The sequence below is a fragment of the Tursiops truncatus genome, chromosome 4 (assembly GCF_011762595.2).
Source record: "Tursiops truncatus isolate mTurTru1 chromosome 4, mTurTru1.mat.Y, whole genome shotgun sequence".
In the NCBI taxonomy this organism is placed as follows: Eukaryota; Metazoa; Chordata; class Mammalia; order Artiodactyla; family Delphinidae; genus Tursiops; species Tursiops truncatus.
In genome coordinates, this window is record NC_047037.1 from 123,217,477 (window position 1) to 123,242,465 (window position 24,989).

A 24,989-nucleotide genomic window follows, 5' to 3' on the forward strand; every position below is an offset into this window, starting at 1 on the left:
TTTTCTATTTCCACATGATATTTAGACTCACCCTTTTCATGTCTATCCTTTAAAAATTACTTTGATTTTGTTTGGGATGGTTTTAAATCCATAGATAAGGTGACCAGCCAACAGATTATTTTGTATGGTACATGGTATAAAAAATAGTTTTTATATTTTCACAAAGAAGAAGGAGAAACAGAAGCAGAAATAAGAGTAGAAGGAGGAGGAATAGAAGAGATAGGATGGGGAGTACAAGGAGAACGGTAGGGGAAGAGGAAGAGGTGGGAAAAAAAAGATAAAAGAAGAGGAATAAAAAACAAAGTATGTATCTGCAAAATCTAAAACTTTTATTATCTGGACCTGTACAGAAAAATTTTGCCAATCATTGTAATAGATCAGTTTGGAAAGAACTGTCATCCTAACAATGTTGAGTCTTTACAAACAGTGGCAAACGATATATATGTTTATGTTTTTTTGGTTTCCATTTCCCTCCCTTTCCCTTTCTTACCTTACCTTTTGGAACGTGAGGAGGTCTGTCTTATGTGAGAGTTAGGTCATGAGTTGCAGGAGAAGGGTGTGGACATTGGTTGAGCATTGGCCTGGCACAGTATCTAAGAGCCCAAGGTAGGCAAGGAAGTCTTCCCTTTGGAGCAGCAATTGACATAGGATGTTAGAACTTGAGAAGGAAGAAGAGGGCATCCATGAAAAGGTACTGCCAACTATGGGTTTTCAGAGGCTAATCAAAGGGTGAGTGCACACATATGGGAAGTGGCCTAGCTCACATTGTGGAATTTGTATGGTTAAAGGTTATCTGTGTGGGGAAGAAAGAGTAGGAAGCAGTGAGAGATTGGTTACATACAGGAGTATTGATCAAATAAGGAAATGTATTAATGAGAATAAGAACCAAGTTTCTCAATGATAAGGAATAGAGTTGCAAATCTGGAAGGTGGAGGGCACTATAATAATATCAGTGTTGTTATAAGTTGAGTAATTATAGTCAGTAATTTAATAATCCATATTAATCTTTAACGTTTTTCCAGAAGATAAGCAGCATAGAATAATATTTTTTTCATTGTTTGTATACTTATAGTTTGAATACATTTCCAGAAGAGATACATTATGTTTTTCTGTTTTGTCTTGTTTTGTTTTATTGTTTTGTTTTGTATCATAGATTTATTTATTTATTTATTTATTTATTTATTTATTTATTTATTTTTTTGCGGTACGCGGGCCTCTCACCGTTGTGGCCTCTCCCGCTGCGGAGCACAGGCTCCAGACGCGCAGGCTCAGCGGCCATGGCTCACGGGCCCAGCCACTCCGTGGCATGTGGGATCTTCCTGGACCGGGGCACGAACCCTTGTCCCCTGCATCGGCAGGCGGACTCTCAACCACTGCGCCACCAGGGAAGCCCTATTTATTTATTTTTAATTTTTGGCTGCGTTGTGTCTTCATTGCTGTGTGCAAGCTTTCTCTAGTTGTGGTGAGTGGGGGCTACTCTTCGTTGTGGTGTGTGAAATTCTTATTGCGGTGGTTTCTCTTGTTGCAGAGCACGGGCTCTAGGTGCGTGGGCTTCAGTAGTTGTGGCACTTGGGCTCAGTATTTGTGGCTCACCGCCTTTAGAGCAGAGGCTCAGTAGTTGTGGTGCACGGGCTTAGTTTCTCCGCAGCATGTGGGATCTTCCCAGACCAGGGATCGAACCTGTGTCCCCTGCATTGGCAGGCAGTTTCTTAACCACTGCACCATCAGGGAACTTTAGAGGTACATTATGTTTTTATTCACAAACAAAATCTTATAATATAAGGCAATGTTAGCTGACCAACCTGAGGTCATTGTTGGCTACAATTTGCCTCTCACATTCTATCAATGCACTCAATCCATCAGTATATCAGATTCATTTTACCTTCAAAACATATCTAAAATATGAACACTTCTCACGTACATTTACTGCTACCATCTTGATTCAAGATGACATTATCTCTCTCTAATATAATGTTCTATCTGATCTCAATACTTATACTACAATATTTCCCCTAAGTGGATAAATTCTCCACTTAGCAGCCAGAGTTATCCACTTGAACTTAAGTTGATGTATGTTATTCCTTTGCTCAAAACTATAACATGGCTCAGTATTTCTATCAGAGTAAAAGCAAAGGCTTATATACTCTACATGGCAAGAGACTTTAGTCACCTTCCTGACTTCAATAACCACTCTTTCCCATGCTCACTCTTCTTAGACGCAATCTCTTTCACACTGTTCTACATATGTTTCTGCCACAGAGTATTTATACTGGCTATCCCCTCTGCTAATAATGGCTTCCTCATAGCAAATTATTTTCTATCCTTTGTATCTATGCTTGAGTCACATCATAGCGGAGATTTCCTGACCACATTATTTAAAACTGCAACCTACCACTCCTCTAAATCTTTGTATTCCCAATCCTACTTACCTGATACTACTTTCCTATGGGACATTTAATATGAGCCTCCTAACACAAGATATAAGGTATTAATGTATCATTTCAAATGCTTATGGTCTGTCTCCCCACAAAAAATGTAACCTCATACCAAAAGAATTTTAATATATTCTGTATACTAGAATACCTCAAGAAACTATTCTATACTAAGGTATTTGAATATTTATGAATATTATTGTATGAATAACCTGATCTTCCTGGAATATTTTATGGTTTCTAATATCCAGATACAAGCCTGTGAGTTAATAAAATATTAATGGTTCAGAGTTTGCTCTAATGGGGCATTTATGTCACCAAGATTTAAAAACAATGAATTCTCACTGTATGTAAAATTTTGGCTTGTTTATAGTAGATATGGGGAACGATTGCTAACAAAAATAAAATATTTTAATACCACGAGGAAGTGTCTGACATCTTTATTATCTACCCCTTAATCACAAAGTATAAAATCATTTACTGTAGTAGTTATCTATAATTTACATACATACCAGGGGAAAAGTTTAAGGTCATACACTATTGTTACAAATATTGAACATAATTTAATTATCTTTTATTTACTGTGAAATATATCCTATGGTTTGCTGCAATAAAATCATATATTTATATCAAGAATATTTCTTTATACATGGTACAGAACTTTGACAGATCATAATTATTGATCAGAATAATTAACCACAAATCTTCTCATTTTGATAGACATACTTCAAATTTAAACGTTTTAATTTATTGAAAATATAATTGATTAGATCAATTGAAACTTGTTAATTCAATCAACTAGCAGCTTTTAGCACTTATCATATCACCAGAGATAAGTAAATCCTTTTAATTTTAAAATGAGAAACAATTCCTCCTATTCTGAAAAATAAACCTGGCATTTATGAAGACTGTCTCTCTGAAAACAAAATTGTCTCGAGTTTCACTTGCATTTTTTCTCATGAGATGTCTCCTCCTTGAGAGGGATTACCCATTTTCCTTACTTCCTATGTATTTCATTAACCATATGGAAGTGAACTGACTTAATATGGCTCTGTAATAATGTCTCAGGCACAAGAAATTAGCCCCTCTTTAAAGTGATAGTGAAAGAGTGGAGTTAATCTAAAACCGTGATAACTCAGCCATAATACAACTGTGAAAATCTGTCTATATTATATCTATATACGTCAATATTTTAAAGATAATTCAAGAAAAGGTAGAACTAGGATGTCTAACTTTTTAGTAACAGAGGATATAAAGAAAAAAAGAAAACCCGTGATGTTTCCAATCCCACTTATCCTGCTTTATTTTTCTATAGCGTATAAAAACAATACACTTACCAACATTTGGAAGTGAAATAACTCTCTTGGTATTAACTGATAAGTTAAAGAGCAGTCACTCTGGAATTATGAAATGATATTTAAGAGATAACTCATCCCAGAAATGGAATTTGCTTCTACTGAGCTCTATGGAAATCAACTATAAACTAGTGTTTAAGCAGGTGACATACCAAGGCTGGAATTCATTGAGCCATGTGAACATGGATATGGCAGATTCTATCCCAGCTATGAATACTAATTAGGTAGAAGTGAGCTGGAAACTAAGTTTCTATTATATCACATTGCTGCAATCCTGAGGAGAGGCTTGGAGTACAACTCTATCACTGCAACAGAGGGGCCTCATGCTTTTCCAATCACATAATTTATATAAAGCTTCCAGCCAGGTAGTTGCTCTAAGTGTGGCCTTATTTTCTACCTGTATACAGTCCCCCAAATGACATTGTTGACAGGAAATCCTCTCTACTACTACTACTAGTCTGTCTCCAGAAAGAAAATTATCAATTTTCAATAATTGATAATTATTAAAATTGTAAATTTTAAAATTATCAATAATTTATTCCAATATATTTTAAGGTTAATGGAAATTATCTGGGTAAAATAAGTTAATAAAAAAACTCAATGGAATACAATATCTAAAAATATAATATCCATTAGGGAAAGTTATTTGGTAATAAAAATCATTCCACTCAAGATAAAAAATTATCAATATAACAGGGAACTTTTGCTAAATTATCTACGAGCATATTTTCTAAATACTCTTTCTGAAAATAGAGAGTAGAAAAACAAATCAAGATAACCTGTTTTTTATGAGGATAGTATAATTTTGTAAATGAAACAAGAAAGCAATCTAAACTAACTGAAATTAAATATGAAATCATCTGGTAAAATATTAAAGTAATGAGCCATCATCAAATACTGTGGAAGGGGGAAATAAATAAACAAGTAGGTTTATAGTGTTTTCTTCATTTAAAATGCAACATAAAACAAACTGCTGTTAAAGTAAAATAATACAAAGCTAGTGAAAAGCAAACTGTTCTGTGTTATATCAATTATCATCAGTGATGTTAAAAAGAGAAAAAAGAAGACATAATAAAGAAACTCAAATCTCCCACTTAAAATGGCTGGTATATTGTACTGTAAGATTACCCCAAGGGCAGCAATTAAGAATATCTTGCTAGTGGGAAGCAGCCGCATAGCACAGGGAGATCAGTTCGGTGCTTTGTGACCACATGGATGGGTGGGATGGGGAGGGTGGTAGGGAGGGAGATGCAAGAGGGAGGAGATATGGGAACATATGTATATGTATAACTGATTCATTTTGTTATAAAGCAGAAACTAAGACACCATTGTAGAGCAATTATATTCCAATAAAGATGTAAAAAAAAAAAGAATATCTGAGTGAGTAGCAAAATTTAAAAAAAATAAAAAAAGATAATTTTAAATTATGTATATATATGAGAAACCAAACTTTTAGGTTTAGGAACATCTTGGGAAAAACACAGCACTTTACTTCTTCTGTGAACTCGGGTCAGGGCACATTAGGTCATAAATCATAAAATTTTTAATAGGCATTTTTGGTTGACATCACATTTCTTAATAGTCATCATTACACAGAAGTTGACTATAGCAGGCAGGCAGTCTATTGTGTAGCATATTTCTAGGCTTTATCACAGATGTAAAAAGATACACAAACACACTGATGTGTATAATGGATTAAATGATAAAAATTATATTACTATCATAATCAATGCATAAATATTTTGAATGTTTAATTTTAACATACAGAACTAAAATTATTATGTTTTTTAAACTTCAAAGGATGTTTATCAAGTAAACTTTATCAAACATCAAACTTAATGAGGAATCATTCAATCATTGCCATATTCGATAAAAAAACTTGATGTATTTTATGGAACTTTACATTGAAAATTGTACTGGTGACCCTAAACAAGCAATAGATCAAAAACAATACAAAACAAAGCTCTTACTGAAAGGAATTAGGTTGAAGAGATAATCCTGACATTTTATCGATTCGTTTGTTATTTATACAAAAATCGAAGAGAATCTGCAATAATAATCTAAAGTGAAAGATAAGAGAATTCAGTCAGATTCTTGTCAAACTACAAATATGAAAAAAAATCAGTATTGTTCCTATATACTACCAATAAGCAATAGAACAACAAAATCAATCTTATATCAACAAAACATAATGTACTTAGTAATAAATAAAAAATGTGCTAGATGGGCTTCCCTGGTGGTGCAGTGGCTGAGAGTCCGCCTGCCGATGCAGGGGACATGGGTTTGTGCCCTGGGCTGAGAAGATCCCACATGCTGCGGAGCTGCTAGGCCCGTGAGCCATGGCCACTGAGCCTGTGCGTCCAGAGCCTGTGCTCTGCAACGGGAGAGGCCACAACAGTGAGAGGCTCATGTACCACAAAAAAAAAAAAAAAAAAAAAAAATGTGCTAGACCTTCTGAACCAGAACCAGGAAGAAATAGAAAATATAAACACACCAATCACAAGCACTGAAATTGAAACTGTGATTAAAAATCTTCCAACAAACAAAATCCCAGGACCAGATGGCTTCACAGGTGAATTCTATCAAACATTCAGAGACGGGTTAACATATATCCTTCTCAAACTCTTCCAAAATATAGCAGAGGGAGGACCACTCCCAAACTCATTGTATGAGGCCACCATCACACTGATATCAAAACCAGACAAAGATGTCACAAAAAAAGAAAACGACAGGTCAATATCACTGATTAACATAGATGCAAAAATCCTCAACAAAATACTAGGAAAACAGAATCCAACAGAAGATAAAAGGATCATACACCACGATCAAGTGAGGTTATCCTAGAAATGCAAGAATTCTTCAATATATGCAAATCAATCAATATGATACACCATATTAATAAATTGAAAGATAAAAACATATGATCATCTCAATAGATGCAGAAAATCTTTCAACAAATTTCAACACCCATTTATGATAAAAACTCTCCAGGAAGTAGGCATAAAGGGAACCTACCTCAACATAATACAAGCCATATATGACAAACCCACAGCCAACATTGTTCTCAATGTTGAAAAACTGAAAGCATTTCCTCTAAGATCAGGAACAAGACAAGGGTGCCCACTCTCACCACTCTTATTCAAAATAGTTTTGGAAGTTTTAGCCACAGCAATCAGAGCAGAAAAAGAAATAAAATGAATCCAAATCAGAAATGAAGTAAAACTGTCACTGTTGCAGATGACATGTTACTATACATAGAGAATCCTAAAGATGTTACCAGAAAACCACTAGAGCTAATCAATGAATTTGGTAGAGTAGCAGGGTACAAAATTAATGTACAGAAATCTCTTGCATTCCTATACACTAATCATGAAAAATCTGAAAGAGAAATTAAGGAAACACTCCCATTTACCATTGCAAACAAAAAGAATAAAATACCTAGGAATAAATCTACCTCAGGAGAAAAAAGACCTTTACGCAGAAAGCTATAAGACACTGATGAAAGAAATTAAAGATGATACGAACAGATGGAGAGATACACCATGTTCTCGGATTGGAAGAATCAACATTGTGAAAATGACTACTCTACCCAAAGCAATCTACAGATTCAATGCAATCCCTATCAAACTACCAATGGCATTTTTCACAGAACTAGAACAAAAGTTTTACAGTTTGTGTGGAAACATAAAATACCCCAAATAGCCAAAGCAATTCTGAGAAAGAAAAATGGAGCTGGAGGGATCAGGCTCCCTGACTTCAGACTATACTACAATGCTACAATAATGAAGATAGCATGATACTGGCACAAAAACTAAACTATCGATCAATGGAACAGGATATAAAGCCCAGAGATAAACCCACGGACATATGATCACCTTATCTTTGATAAAGGAAGCAAGAATATACAATGGAGAAAGGACAACCTCTTCAATAAGTGGTGCTGGGAAAACTGGACAGCTACACATAAAAGAATGAAATTAGCACACTACCTAACACCATACACAAAAATAAACTCAAAATGGATTAAAGACCTAAATGTAAGGCCAGACACCATAAAACTCTTAGAGGATAACATAGGCAGAACACTCTATGACATAAATCACAGCAAGATCCTTTTTGACCCACCTCCTAGAGAAATGGAAATAAAAACAAAAATAAACAAATGGGACCTAATGAAACTTAAAAGCTTTTGCACAGCAAATGAAACCATAAACAAGACCAAAAGACAACCCTCAGAATGGGAGAAAATATTTGCAGTCGAAGCAATTGACAAAGGATTAATCTCTAAAATATACAAGCAGCTCATGCAGCTCAATATTAAAAAAACAAACAACCAAATCCAAAAATGGGCAGAAGACCTAAATAGACATTTCTCCAAAGAAGATATCCAGATTACCAACAAGCACATGAAAGGATGCTCAACATCAGCAATCATTAGAGAAATGCAAATCAAAACTATAATAGGGTATCACCTCACACCAGTCAGAACGACCATCATCAAAAAATCTAGAAACAATAAATGCTGGAGAGGGTGTGAAGAAAAGGGAACCCTCTTACACTGTTGGTGGGAATGTAAATTTTACAGCAACTATGTAAATTTTACAGCAACTATGTAAATTTTACAGCAACTAAATTTTACAGCAAGGTTCCTTAAAAAACTAATAAAAAGAACTACCATATGACCCAGCAATCCCACTCCTGGGCATATGCCCTTAGAAAACCATAATTCAAAAAGAGACATGTAACACAATGTTCATTGCAGCACTCTTTACAATAACCAAGACATGGAAGCAACCTAAAGGTCCATCGACAGATGAATGGATAAAGAAGATGTGGCACATATATACAATGGAATATTACTCAGCCATAATACGAAACGGAATTGAGTTATTTGTACTGAGGTGGATGGACCTAGAGTCTGTCATACAGAATGAAGTGAGTCAGAAAGACAAAAACAAATACCGTATGCTAGCACATATATATGGAATCTAAAAAAAAAAAAAAAGAAAGTGGTTCTGAAGAACCTAGGGGCAGGACAGTAATAAAGACACAGACATAGAGAAAGGACTTGAGGACACGTGAAGGGGGAAGGGTAGCTGGAGTGAAGTGAGAGAGTAGCATTGACATATATACACTACCAAATGTAAAATAGATAGCTAGTGGGAAGCAGCTGCATAGCACAGGGAGATCAGCTGGGAGCTTTGTGACCACCTAGAGGAGTGGGATAGGGAGGGTGGGAGGGAGAAGTAAAAGGGAGGAGATATGGGGATATATGTATACATATAGCTGATTCACTTTGTTATAAAGCAGAAAGTAACACAACATTGTAAAGCAATTATACTCCACTAAAGATGTTAAAAAATATGCTAGAATATAAATTATAGAATATGAATATAAATTTAAAAGTTATGGATAGCCCTGACAGGAGATCTGAATAGAGATAAATCACTATATCCATAGATTAAAAGATTTAAGCTGCCATAGTAGAAAATTCTCGCAGTATTAATTGATAACTTCAATTTAATATTAATAAATTTTAATTAAATTGTACCCAGAATTTTTTCATGTAACTTGACAAAATTATTCTAAAATTTATATGGTAAAGGACCATGGATACCACTGTAATTTTAAAATGAAAAATAAGTAGAGAATGAAAGGTTCTTGCGTTCCTGGATATCAGACTTATTAAGAGTAAACATTGACAAAGCTGCTTATATAGGTGCAGGGAAAGATAAACATCTCAGTGGATGGAATAAGAACTTGGCATATGATAGAGCTAGACTTAAAGATCTATGGAAGAAATTAGTGAGTGCAAATTTTTTTCCAGCAGAATTTATAATCATAAAATTGTCAAGTAAATCAAAAATAAGCCAAAATAATAATGTAATATTAATCTGACAATCTCTAATGATGGCCTGGAGGTAGAAAGACCAAGAGCTTTTCCACTTTACTGGTGGGTGTGCAAATTACTGTAATTCTTTTGAGAGCAATTTAACCATATTTCTTGCAAACAGCCTTTAAGACATCAATTAGTGTTTAACATAGCAATATATCAACCCACTACTCATTTTCAAGTATATTGCCTAATAAGAATTGTGTATGTGGACAAGGGTACACATATTTCAGGGTTATTTACAATAATAATATTATATTGGAAACAACATGTACGCCAAGTGGTGTGGTGTAAGGGTTTAAGAACTAGATATTTTGGTGGAAAAAAGTCTTGGTTTGTAGCAGTTGCCAGTCTTCATGACTTAAATACCAGACCCTACGACCAATTTTGATCCAATCACTGAATATGATTTGAGAAGAAATATACATAATGGGCTTATAAGATCTTTTAAGGGCTAGCTCCAACACACCCGCTCATCTATATGAACATAAATAATTGATTCATAAAATATACTATAAACTAAAGAATTGAATTAGATCTATTTGTATAAATATAGTTATATTATCAAAGCATAAAACTAAATGAAAAGGGCTTCCCTGCTGGCGCAGTGGTTGAGAGTCTGCCTGCCGATGCAGGGGACACGGGTTCATGCCCCGGTCCAGGAAGATCCCACATGCTGCGGAACGGCTGGACCCGTGAGCCATGACCGCTGAGCCTCTGCGTCCAGAGCCTGTGCTCCACAACGGGAGAGGCCACAACAGTGAGAGGCCCACCTATCACAAAAAAACAAAACAAAACAAAAACTAAATGAAAAACAAATTGCTGAATTATATGTGTACCTTGAAATGATTTATTAAAAATTAAACATGAAAACCTTTTTATAGCATTCATGTGTAGTACATGTGTTTACCAAAGTATGGAAAGTGCCCTATAAGAAGTGCCACCATCTTCATGACAGTGGTTAATTCTAGGGACTCAGCAAGAGGAATGACAGTTTGAATAGAGATCACAGGAGTCCAAACTTATAATATTGTATAATTATATATATATATACAAATTATATTGCATAATATTGTATTTATTATGGAAAGCTGCATGCAGATATGACATTAACAATTATCTACTCCATATGGTAGAAAGTTAAGTGATCTCTTGTTTCTCTGTACTATGTATTATATTTATCTTTGAATATTAGTCTATAATGTCCATAAACGTTAAGAGGGTTACTGGAAGAACTATACAGGTAGATTGTAATAGGGTCCAAGTATTAATTTGGTTCAGTTTTCTAAAAGTCTCATAATTACTAGGAACAACTTTTCACATTTCTCAAAATTATCTTAACTAGTGGAATAAACATTCAAAATCTATTGAATTTTCATTTAAAATGTGTCATTGATGATATTTTAGCAAAATTGAAAGGAATTACTCATAGTCTGAAAGGGATGAATTACCTCAAAAAATAATGGATTGATAGATTACAGAATAACTTATTTTTAATACTGTAGGGAATCGGCTCTCTTAACAGCTGTGAAAAGTTATTCAGTTTGTTTTATAAATAGTATCTGACTTTATCCAGTTCGAAATATAGATAAGAATTTTTAAAAAAATTACTTTAAAAAGTCATCAATTATTTTGTCATATTAATGTAAAATTAGTCTGATACTCTAATTAAATGCTCTATGTCAAATCAGAAAATCTGACAAGACAAACTTAAATGTATCTTTGATTGGCATGGTTGAAAAACATTAATACCACAGCTGGTTTCAAGATAAGAGAGAGAGGGAGAGAGGAAAATATAGTGATGAACAGGAGCAAAGAACACAGAAGTAGGAGCTCTTTTACAAGAACTGGAATCATTACTGTCTGTGAAAATACCTGAAACAGTGAGTAGGAGTGAACTCGTTGACTGATTCCTTGTCTCTGCCATTCAGTCTCCCAATCCGACCTCCCATGGATCAAATTGCGTCAAAAGTCTGATGGACAGAAGGCTTAAGAAAGAAAGAAAAGGGTAGGAGAGGGAATGAAATATATCAGAAAGCAAAAAGGCAAGTAATTACAACAGAAGTAATAATAATAATAAACCCTGGTATTAGAGAGTAATGCCAGAAGATTGAAAATAATAATAAACAATTATAAAATACTGTGTAAACAACAAAAAAGATTATTTATAAAGAAACAAAATTCAGAATGACATCAACAACACTGGATGCAAGAAGACAAGGAAATAATAATAGCAAAATACTGATGGGGAATTATTTGAAGCTAGAAACTCTTATACATTAAAATCATATTGAGGACTGTTGCTTTTGCTCATGACAGAATAACAGATGCTGAACTTGCCCTCACACCTTACACTAGAAACCTGGGGAAAAACATGAATCAATTGTTTTCAGACAGTGTTGGAGAGTGATCAACAAGAGAAAGTAAACAAATGAGTTGAGCACTATGATCACCCTGGCTTTCAGCCTCAAAGCACTTTCCAAGATGAAGAACAAGAAGTGGAACCCCAAAAAGTCATAGAAGTCTCACTGATTTGTGGGGAAAGATGGGAGTCAGGCTGAGATGGCTAGAAGCTGTGGGGCATGGTACCGAAGAGAAGAGAAATCTACAGACGGAGACACATACGAATCTGTACAGGGCTCCTTGAGTTTTTACAGAATGCTAAATTGCACATGCAAGTGGGAATCTCATGAGGCAATGAAATAACCACTACTAAGGCACCATAAGGTGAATAAATCCCAGTGCTCACACAGAGTGGCGAAACATCCTAGTTCCAACTGATGTGAGTGGAAAGACTTCACTGAATACTTCAGGCATTCAGCAAGGACTCCATAAGTATCCTGTTTTAATACCAAGGGACAATGTAGATCTGCCAAATAAAGCTTAAAAAGGAGGACCCAAAAGAATCAATATGATCTACAAGTAACTCAAGTGCATACCAAATGATAATAATAATAATTATTATTATAGTTATAATAACTTTATTTTAGAAAACCACAAAGTCTAGACGTTCAAAAATATAACAATCAAAATGCCCAGAATCAAACAAAAATTACCATAAGTGCAAGGAATCAGAAAAATGTGCCCCATAGTGAGGAGGAATATCATTCAACAGAAACAAACCCAGAAATGACAAGAGATAGTGTAATTAGAAAGCAAGAACTCTAATATCACCATTATAAATTTGATCAATAATTTAAAAGAAAGTATGAATATAATGAGGACAGAAAAGTTAGATATGAAAAAGAAGCAGGTAGGACCTCTTGAGTTGAAAAACAATATTGTAATTCTCAGATAAAAATAGCAATAACATTGGAAAACTTTAACAGTAGATTAGACAAAGCAGAAGAAAAATCAGTGAACTTGGAAACATGACAACGGAAACTATCTAAACTCTAAGGAAAGACTCACGATGAAGGAATGATTATTGTGGAATTCTTCCCAGGTTCATAAATGTTAATATGTGGGGGAAAATGTGTGTGTTACAGTTGATGAAAGAAGGTTAAATGGGACTGGATGGTGAAAGTGTGGTTAAAAAGCTAGATTTTATTTATAGACAATTGACTGAGTATCTTTGAGCGGGGAGTACTGTGATCAGAGCTGAGCTTTATGTCTTACAACAACTTTTTTCTCCAGGAATGGAAAAGTCAGTGCAAAAGACAGGCTGGCTGGGTTTGGGAATGATACTGCTAAGAAAAACATAAACACGTCTATTTAAGTAATCCACAGTATTTTGCCCAATTACTATTCAGGTATTCACTTCTCCAATAAATATTAACTCACAGTCACAGTGCTATGTTAATAGCCCCCCACTGTAATATACACATTGGGACAAAACTGAGACATTTTCAGAAAACAAACATTAAGGAGATCTTGAAACCATGAATTTCAAAGCTCAAGATCATTATCTCGTCTCATAGTGTGCTGTTCCATGGATTTACTTGTATTCTGGACCCAAAGATTGACTAATGAATATAATTATACCAATAGGGAATCTGACAAGACAATCAGAAACAAGCTCACAATTAGGGATATTAGTTGAACAGAGTGACAGTTATTTACCTACAAATAAAAAGATGTATTTCTAAAAATGAGCTTCCTACTTCAGGAAAACCTGGAAGAATCATTTAAATTAGAATTTTCTATTTATTGCAACTGAATTTGTTGAGTACTTAAAATTAGGAAGGTGAAAAGTCCCAGTTTATAGGGGGCAATTCTGTTTTACTCCTATTGTCTTGGTTTAATTATTAATACTACACCTTTTCATTCTCAAAACTGCCCTTGATGGAGTTTGAAAACACTTGTTTAATTAACGTGTTGTAAAAGGACAGTTGGGTGTTTGTATCACATTAATTCCAATAAAAATATAAGGGAAGAGATGTTTAAGATTTGGTTTTCACACAATAGCTTTCAAATTTTCCTTTATTAGTTCTCATAATTCACATATAGCATAAGTTCCTCTTAATAGTTTTACTTGCCTGATTGGATGAGGAAATGTGGGATGTTGTAGAATTCTCTGCAGAATTTGAAGAAGTACATAACCACTGCCAATATAGACTAGTTAAGACTATGGCCTCTGCAACCAGGTTGCCTGGGTGTAAACTCTGGTTCTGCCAAGAACTTCCTGAATGATCTTGGGGAGGTCCCTTAAACTCTATAGGGTTGTAGTCTTATTATCTGAAAAAGAAGGTCAAATGGTTTATGCAGGGATTAAATGAGTGAATAGTTGTAAAGGTTGCAGATAACAGTTGGCACATTGTCAGAACTATGTAATTGTTTACTGCTATAAGATACTCTTTAGAAGATTAAAAAAATATTTTTTAAAATTTATATTTGTTACCAAGCTCCCAACCAAGCATAAATTCTGTTGGGAGGAAAAGGTGGTTAGAGCGGGGTTCTCAAACATGCTGGGAGAAATGTGTAAAAATTCTAAAACTATCCCTTACCAAGTGTCAGTTTATTGATCTTTAACCTCTTCAGGACTAAAGACATAGCAAAAAAGAAAAAAAAAAGGAGATAATTTGTAAGAATGCAATATCAGGCACTACTGCACAAAGAAAGTATTGCAAAAAAGAGCTGACTACTGGAAAAATTATGTACGATCATAAGGCTTTAAGTTGATAGTACAGTTTGGTTAATCATATACCTATTCCAAAATTCTGTGTTGTCTGTCTATCTGAAAGAGCTTAAGTGCCTTTTTTCTTTCTTTTTTCTTTCTTTTTTTTTTAGTTTCCATAATGTAGCAGCAGATGCAAACAATGAAATTTACACAGAAATTTCCTGGGGTGGGGGACAAATTTCTTAGAAAAAAACTTCTGTTTCTTTTCACTTTTTCCTGCTTTGAAACAGAAAGTGAAGTCCAGAACTTCAGTAGAAATTCTTTAACCATGCATATGATAGGCCAGTCTACTAAATATGTACAGTGAAGAAGAAAGAAAGAAGGGTATTGCTGAACCATTGCACAAGTCTTAGCTGCTACCTCTTGATTTCTTGGTATGTGAGGAAAAAGAAAATCTATTCACTGAAGCTATTATCAGTTGGGTTTTCTGAATTTTTTGCCCTTCAAATGCATTTCCAAATGATTCAGGAATTTATGAGGGCTACAGCTCTACTCTAGACATCATACTGGCTTTTGTATTTATTAATGCTCTTTGAATTTTATAGTAGCTTTGGAGAGGAGTTTGCTTCTACTCCAAGTGCTGCATAAAGGAAAATTATAATGAATACAAAGAAGGGCCATCAAGTACAACTGTTTGGATACCAAAAATTATAAGTAGGCAATAAAAAAAAAAATCTTTAAGAAACCATAGCTAACAAACAGTACAGTTCCAAACACAGTGTCAGAATACATTATGCTTTAAACATGTCTGTTACTCTTTGCCATTGCTATGTGAGAGGAGTCCAGTTGTCAGTAGGAATGTCATACCCTATTGCCTATAGAAAATCAAAGTAAAGAGTGAGCATATAGGTGTATATAGTTGGTTTTTCACTAAAGTATCATCTTGAAGAAAGAAGCAATTTTATTTCACTGAAACTTTAACTGTACGCACAAAACCCTGAGTGGAGCTCAAGTTATAGAGACCTTAAAATTAAATTCAGATAAGTTTAGGTATATTTATGAAACCACTAGGTGGTGTTTTGGGGGGCTCCAAGGAGCTCCAGTTCTTTAAGCCTCAGAAAGAATTCAGTGAGAGGGAAAATGATAGATAAGAAGTGATTTTTTAGTATAGGACACTTGTGAGGCTTACAACTGGGCAGGTGAATGAGAGGGTGCCACACCCCGAGAACTTAGTGGGCTACAGTTTTATAATCAAGGAAAAGCGAGGAGAAGGAAACTTCTTCCTCATTCTTGAGTAGATGTCATGTTTCCATCATCAGCTCCTCCTCCAGGTTGGGCAGGGGAGTTTTTCTTGTCCCTACATGGTCAAGCTGGGACTGTCATGGCACTATGGAAAAATTATTTCAGGTCTCAGTACAATGAGGGTCTTTCACTTTGAAGTGTCACCTTTCCATAAATTATTGTTTTTTATGTGTGCAGAGAGCATGTCCTAGGGGTCATTAACTTACTGAGCTCACTGAGCAGGATGTGGGTCTCATGCCACCATTGTTTTATTGTTTTGGGGCATGTCTCATTTGCGTGTTGCACGGTTTTGTTGCTAAGCAAACCTTAGTTTTGTGGTTAACCAAACCACCTTTTGGTTTTTTGTGATGATTAACTTACAGGGGTCTCCCATACTTTTTTTCTTTACTTACAATCCCCTAGTGGGACTAACTATTTAATTACCTATTTTGTCCCTTTACTCTGTCCCTATCATTTATATCTACTTTACAAAATAGATGTAGGGCCTACTCAAATAAAAATACAAACAAAATATTGAGAGAAATTTTTAAAAAGTCACAGTAATATAGAAGGTTAGAACATATTTGAGGATTGGAACAATTAGCGTAATAAAGATTTCATTTTTCCCAAAATGCATACATAGATTCAATGCAGTAATTTCCAAAATTGCCGAAGCCTTTTTGTTTGGGGTTAAGAGGTGTTGATACATTGGCTCACTGATAGTCAAGAAAACATGAAAGAATATAAGAACAAAGTAGGAGGGTATATTCTACTAAATATTTTGACTTACTATAAAGATATATTAATTAAGATGGTATACAATTTGCAAAAGAGAAGTAGACAATGGAATAGAAGGAACTGTCCAGAAATCCTACTAAGCCTACCAGTGCTTTAGAAGGTTTCCTGTTGCTATCATTCTCAGAATAGCAGCCCTGGAAAAAATATCCAGTGTCATCGAATCCAATATGTCAAATATTTTGGTTCCACTTTTTTCTTCTGCCTATTATGGTCATTGTGCCCAACTTGTCTCTAGTGATTCAATGGCCTCTGCCACTCCAGGATCCCATCACCTACACTAATAACTGGGAGCTCAGGCAGAACCCCCCATCCGGTATTTAACTAATGTATGTGTCAATGTTTTTGTAAAGGACATGCACTTTGGGACCTCTTGAAATATGCAGGGGCAGGGAGGAATAAATGTGAAGTTCTCATCTGATTAATTCAATCTAATATTCTTACATTTTGAATACCTTCCTTTACATGATACCAAGGGATTTATAACATCTTATCCTCCCTGAGTGCAGGCCAAGTTGAATTAAATTTTAGTCAGTCAACCAATCAAACTACTAGAGCCCAATTCCACTGGCTCGAGCTAACACAAGCAGCAGGAACAAAGCTGGAAATACTTTCGTCTGTGGAACATTTTCTTCACTTGGATTTCCTTTACTGATTCCCTCATATCCTCTAATTCCTAATATTGTGCTATCATTGGTTTCAGCTATTGGACATCTTTATCTAGACATACTCCCTTTGGTCTTCTCATAGTTTTAAGACTTTATTTTTCTTCATATTATTTATGATTCTCTATCATCTCTATTATTCTTTTTTTTAATAATTTCATCTCCCAAATTTATATTCCTAGTCTAAATATCTTCTGGTCATCTCCCCCCAGCCATTGTATCTGTCCCAGTTTTTAAAAATTTTATTATCATTACTGTTGCTCAAGGAAAAACAACATGGTGTCATCCTTGTATTTTCTTTTTCTTACTTCATATCGTATCTGTTTGCAAATCCTGTTTGCTTTTTCATTAAAACAAAACAAAACACATATCCAGCTGCACCAACTTCTCACACCTTTCACCTCTTCCACGTTGGCCCAAGTCTCTATCAACTCTCACTAGAGTTATTTCAAAAACCTTCCAACTTATCTCATTATTCTGACTTTTCCTTCCTTCCTGTTTTTCTCTCCCAGCAGCAAGAATGATCCAGTTAACACTTAAGGTCAATTTCATCATTCAGATCACTCTAGTAATTTCCCATTTCACTCAGAGTAAATTTGTTATAATGAACTGCAAGGTACTGCAAGGTGCAACCTGACCTAACTATGGAACTTCTTTGACTCTAATATTCTTTTTTTCCTCTTAGTCCACTGAAATTGTCCTTGTCTCCATGTTATCACATAAAGCCAGCAAACACGTCTTTCTCAAGACTGTTACCCTTGTTGTACCCTCTGACTGAAATTTCTTTCCCAAGATAGTCAAATGCCTTTCATGCATTTGCTCAAAAACTCCATGACCATCCTATTTAAAATTTACCTGCTCAACACTCTATTAACTCCCTATTCACATTTCCAACAAATGAAAATTAAACTACCCTCTCTTTCATATTTGATAAATTTGATGTGTTACATTTTGTAAATTTAAGGTGTGCAGGATATTACTTTCATATATTTAATATTGTAATATGATTGCCATTGAAGCAATATTTATCAGATTACATTATTATAGTACAGTATTTTTGTCTATATTCATTATACTGTGCATTAGATCTCCATGGCTTATTTTTGGTTTTGTTTTTTGTGCTTTTGGCATTATTTTAAAAAATATTATTGCCAAGACCAATATGGATGTGCTTCTTCCCTATGTTTTCTTTTAGAGGTTTTTTTTTTTTTTAATAAATTTATTTATTTATTTTTGGCTGTGTTTGGTCTAAGTTTCTGTGTGTGGGCTTTCTCCAGCTGTGGCGGGCGGGGGCCACTCTTCATTGCGGTGCGCGGGCCTCTCACTGTCGCAGCCTCTCCCGCTGTGGAGCACAAGCTCCAGACGCGCAGGCTCAGCAGTTGTGGCTCACGGGCCCAGTTGCTCCATGGCACGTGGGATCTTCCCAGACCAGGGCTCGAACCCGTGTCCCCTGCATTGGCAGGCAGACTCCCAACCACTGTGCCACCAGGGAATCCCTCTTTTAGAGGTTTTATGGTATCAGGTCTTACATTTAGTCTGATCCATTTGGAGTTAATTTTTGAGAATGATATGAATCAAGGGTATAATTTCATTGTTCTGCATGTTTTTCTCCAGTTTTCCCAAAACCATTTGTTAAAGAGACTCTCCTTCCCGCATTGAGTATTCCTGGCTCCTTGTTAAATATTTGTTGACCTGACATGTTAAATTTAATTCTGGGCTCTGTATTTTTTTTCAATCGTCTAGTGTCTATTTTTGTTCCAGTATCACACTATTTTCATTACTATAGCTTTGTAATGTAGTTTGAAGTCAGGAAATGTGGTACCTCTGGATTTGTTCTTTTTTTCTCAGGATTGCTTTGGCAATTTAAGGTTTTCTGTGATTCCACACATATTTTAGAATGATTTCTTCTTTTTCTGTGGAGAATGACATTGATGTTTTGTTGGGGACTGTGTTGAATCTGTAGATGGTTTTGGGTAGTATGACCATCTTAAAAATACTTAAAGACACAGATATCTTTCCATTTGTTTGTGTCTTCTTTGATTTCCTTCATCAAAGTCTTATAGTTTTTATTGTATAGATCTTTCATTTCCCTGGTTAAATTTAATTCCCAGGTATTTTATTATTTTTGATGCTATTGTGGTTGTGACGGTTTTATTTATTTCTCTTTTTGATGCTTCATCATTAGGGTAAAGGAATGCCACAGATTTCTGTAAGTTGATTTTTTAACCTGCCACTTTACTGAAATTATTTATTAATTCCAACAGTGTTTTGATTGCCTCTTTGGGATTTTCTGTGTATAAGATCATATCATCAGCAAATAGTGACACTTTTACTTCTTACTTCCTAATTTGGAGGCCTTTATTTCTTTGTCTTACCTAATTGCTTTACCTAGGGCTTCCAATACTATATTAATAGGAATGGTGAGAGTGGACAACTGTGTTTTATTTCTGATTTCAGAGGAAACCCTTTTCTTTTTTCTTCGCCAAGTATAATGTTGGCTGTGAATTTGTTGTATATGTTATTAAATTGAAGTATATTCCTTCTAATCCCAATTTATTAAGAGTTTTTGATCATGAAAGGATGTTGTATTTTTTCAAATGCTTTTTCTGCATCTATTAAAATAATCATGTGATTTTTACCTTTCCTTTTATTGAAGAGGTGAATTGCATTTATTGATTTGCATATGTTGAATCATGGAGCTAGCTACTTTTTTATATACAAATATAGCCTACATATCTTAAGAATGTCAGTAGTGAATTGGCATAAGGGCCAGGTTCTAATTTCAAACTGACTTCTAGTATCACATCTGTTTTCACTTAACTCATGGTGCTAAAATATAATAGCAAAAATATGGAAAACAGAGAAGAAATGCCAATATTATCCTGGCATTTAATATATACTAGCAGTTCTTCATAAGAATAATGTTGGGGGGGGGGCTTCCCTGGTGGCGCAGTGGTTGAGAATCCGCCTGCTGATGCAGGGGATGCTGGTTCGTGCCCCGGTCCGGGAGGATCCTGCGTGCCGCAGAGCGGCTGGGTCCGTGGGCCGTGGCCGCTGGGCCTGCGCGTCCGGAGCCTGTGCTCCAGAGCGGGAGAGGCCACAACAGTGAGAGGCCTGCATACCGCAAACAAATTTAAAAAAAAAGAATAATGTGGGGGGGTTCTATGTATCTTTATCAGTTCTTGACTAGTAAAATGCTTTGTTAACTGCTAGTGAAAAACAAGTAGTTAATTATAAAGTGACAGCCACCGAGCTGCAAATTTTAGTGCTGCAAATTTTAGCAACTGATTGTTATGATCTAAGAATCTGTAATGGCCTTGCAAGTCGCAATCTGTAAAGCAAGTATAAAACATGTTTCCACTATTTTGATTGAGTATAAAAATGGTTGTCTGTTGAAATATTGTATTCATTATATCCAGTTCAATTGTTTTAATCTACCAATGCTTCTAATGCAAGGATCTTCTTGCTTTGCTGGGTACCCACCAATGGGAACAGGAATTGTCCAACAATGACAGTTTTTTTTTTCCCCTGGGGACCTTTCACAAAGGACACCAACAATCCCTAAGCACAGTTTTATTCCTCCCAGAAAATTCTTTCTCCAAATACAGCTACTTAATGTCTTGATTTCACCTGCTAAATAAAAGGAGGGAAAAGACCTATATAAATCCATTAATGTTTACCTAGTTTGGAATATATCGATTTTCTTTTTTTTTTGGCCTTCTGTATATTTTGGTGTTCTGTTTCCCTGGATAATTCTCACTATAAAAATGATTAGTGGGCTTCCCTGGTGGCGCAGTGGTTGAGAGTCTGCCTGCCGATGCAGGGGACACGGGTTCGTGCCCCGGCCCAGGAAGATCCCACATGCCGTGGAGCGGCTGGGCCTGCGAGCCATGGCCGCTGGGCCTGCGCGTCCGGAGCCTGTGCTCCGCAACGGGAGAGGCCACAACAGTGAGAAGCCCACGTGACGAAAAAAAAAAAAAGTTTAGTGACTTGCTGTCTGAAGCTATTAGCAAACTACTAAGGGATGTTGCTATGAAAAAATATCTTACAGGATGACAGTCAACCCTCTAGTGATAGCACCATGCATCAGTTGCTTTGATACTGAATTTTCTGCATTTTCATAAGATAAAAATACACTGATGATGACATTTAAGTGTTAACAACCATTTTAGAATGAACATTTCTATCTGTACAATTTAGAGGTTTTGTAACTTGTGCTTCTTTGTCTTAAAAGATTTCCATACAAATATATTATTCAACATCTACTCTGGTTAGAATATAAACAACTGAATGCAATCTGTATTCAACTACTTCATTCATCTTTCAGAACCATTCTCACAGTGTTATTTGATTCTAACTTTCTTCATTTCTGAAATGAAGTTCAATAAACCCAGGAAGCAATTTCTCTTCCAAAAGTGATATGTTTGAAAATTCCTCTGTTGGATTTAATTAGTTGAGATGTCTACAGGTGGGTAATTGGTTCATTCAGCAGATGAATTCAGAAATGTTTCTCAGAAGGCAGCTTTATTATATTTTAACCTTGAGGTAACAGGGAGAAACATTTATTATAAAATAAATACTTCTAATGAAAGTGTTCTATTTCCAAATTAACATCTCATCAGATAAAATGCATCATTTTATCAGTAATTTAAGCTTCAATAAAAATTCTATGTTATTGGAATTTAAAAAAAACATTTTTAATAGAAGATACCTAATTTAAGTAGCTGTTACTTAGAAATAGCATACGTATACATATATATAATTTTACCTTAAGGAAGAATACTGAATAAATGACATTAGGCATATTTGCTAAGAGTGAATTTTGCTTGCTATCCTTATAGAGCTAATGTTTGTTTTTTTTGTTTGTTTGTTTTTCTTTTCCTTAAAAGTGTTTTAAATAATTATAGTAACTGGGAATTTGATTCTTAGCATTTATTGCTGAGATTACTGAGATAGATCCACGGATTCCTATTACAACATGCATGTTGTATTACTGAGAGATTAACTTGATATGTCTTAAATTAATCAGGCCACAAAGCAAATCCAATTCCATTGTAAATAATCAGCCATCTATATAATTGATCTAAATTCAATGTGTTCATAAACTTATGGAAGGGTTTATATCAATTTCAAATTTCCCACAGTGAGGAAAATAAATATTTTATTTTGTTTTTACATTCTAGATTAGTGAATTGCACATAGAAAATGATTTCTGTAATTTGTATTTGCACAAAGGCATTTGAGACTTGAGCCTTTGCTTTTCTTGAGATTTCACTGATACTACAAATCATGTAGCTTTCACTATAACAGATGATGTCCTTGTATGTTTACAGGTCTAATACAGGCAATGTATATTTGCAAATATTATTTTATATACTCAAGTGCATCTACAGTTCCATGTGATACCTACCCCATATAAAATATTTATTACACGTTTTAAAACACAATTATACATTAGTATTTTTCACTAAATTATAAATAGAATTTTCACAAGCAAAACAGACTATTTTTCAATCTGGAAGAGAAAATTTCATGATGAAATATTTGTGTTTCCTTTATTTGGATAATAATATAACTTTCACTTCTTCACACATACACACACACACACACACACACACACACACACACACACTTTTAAATAACTAAAACCATTCTTTATCACTCCATATGGTATCACTTTTCCTGGAAACAATTCAACTGAGAATTTACACTTACCACTCACAATATCCAGGTCTTGCTATGCTTCATGCTATGCTTATTCAATGGAGGTTGACTATCAGACACCCATTTTCATTCACAATGTTGTTGCATAACCAAATTTGAAAATAACAATTTTGCTCTTCTAGATTTTTTTCTCCTAGATTTTTCATGCCTTGTCAGTTAATTATAAGGAAAAGGGTCTATTATAAGCAATGAGGCAACTGGAATATATGTGTCAAATAGTTGTATTATCAAGGGGTTATTTAGTGTAGATAGGGGAGATTTTTCTAGATGTCTGTTTATTTCACTGAAGAGTACAGGGGTTACTTTTTGCAAGCTATTCTTGAGATATAGTATAAGCACTTGTTACAAATTAGAAATTAATTTGGTAAATGCACTGAACTAAGAAGCAGTTTACTTTATGGATGATTATGAATATAATCACATCATCTATCAACATACACTATTTTTGTTTTCAATTTTAGTTCTTATATTTATAGGTCTATTATGTTTCTGTGTTGTGCTGGTTCAGTCTTCTAGTTCAACACTTTATATGGAAGATAATGGTAGGTATACTTATCTCGTTCCTCAGCTTAAAGGGGAATAAAAGTTTTACTATTATGTACAGCATTTGCTGTAGGTTTCCTGTCAACTTCTTTTAACAAGCTAGAGAATCCCTTTCTATTCCTAATTTGCTGAGAGCTGTTATCGTGAATGGATAGTTCAATTTTATCAAATTTTTCCTGCATCAGTTTATCAATTTGATAATCATTTTATTATTTATTATCTCTTTATTTTATTTTTTGCTTCTCCATATCTCACAAATATAATGTTCATGTTGCTGGTCCAAGGACAACACTTTGAGTACCACTGCTTAGATTTTGTTGATTTTTTCTTTTCTTTTTTTTGTGGTAAACTCATTTGGGTTTGCTTTACCTGAATATATTGCTGCTTTGATCTCATTCTTGAATGACACATTCAGTGGATTCACAATTCTGGGTTGACAGCTGTTTCTTTCAGATCTTTGAGTGCATTATTTCATATACATCTGAATTCCATTAATGCTTCTATGTCAAATGTCAGTCCAATCATGTTTTCTTTTTGAAAGCTGTCTTTTTTCCTCTGAATGTTTTAAGACATATCCCTTTGTATGTGTGTTAGCTTTCTTTTGCTGCTGTACCATATTACCACAAACTTAATGGCTAAAAACAACACACATTTATTGTCTTACAGTTCTGTAGACTGGTCTACACAGGTCCAACACAGGTCTCACTCAACCAAAATCAAGGTCAGAAGGGCTGTTTTCTTTCTGAAGGCTCTATGGGAAGGGTCTATTTCTGTGCCTTCTACCTTCTAGAGGCCGTTTGCATTTTTTTGATCCTGGACCTCTTCCTTCATCTTCAGAGACAGAAATGTCACACATCTCTCTGATTACAACCTGGAAATGTGTGCAGATTTTCAGGATTTATTTGATTAGATTGGAACTCCTGGATAATCAAAAATAATGTCTCCACATCAAGGTTCTTAACATTAATCATATTTGCAAAGTACCTTTGTCACATAAGGGGATGTATTCACAGGTTCCAGGGATTAAGACATAGACAGCTTTGGGAAGGCCATTAGACTGCTTACCACAATATGGTTCTGCACTTTTGGTATGGATTTATTCTCATTTACCCTAATTGTGAATTTTGGACTCATACAAATGATTATTTATATTGTTAGTTCAGTCTAGAAACTTCTCAATCAATTCTTTTTTTTTTTTTAAATTTTCCTATGAGGACTTCTCTGGTGGTCCAGTGGCTAAGA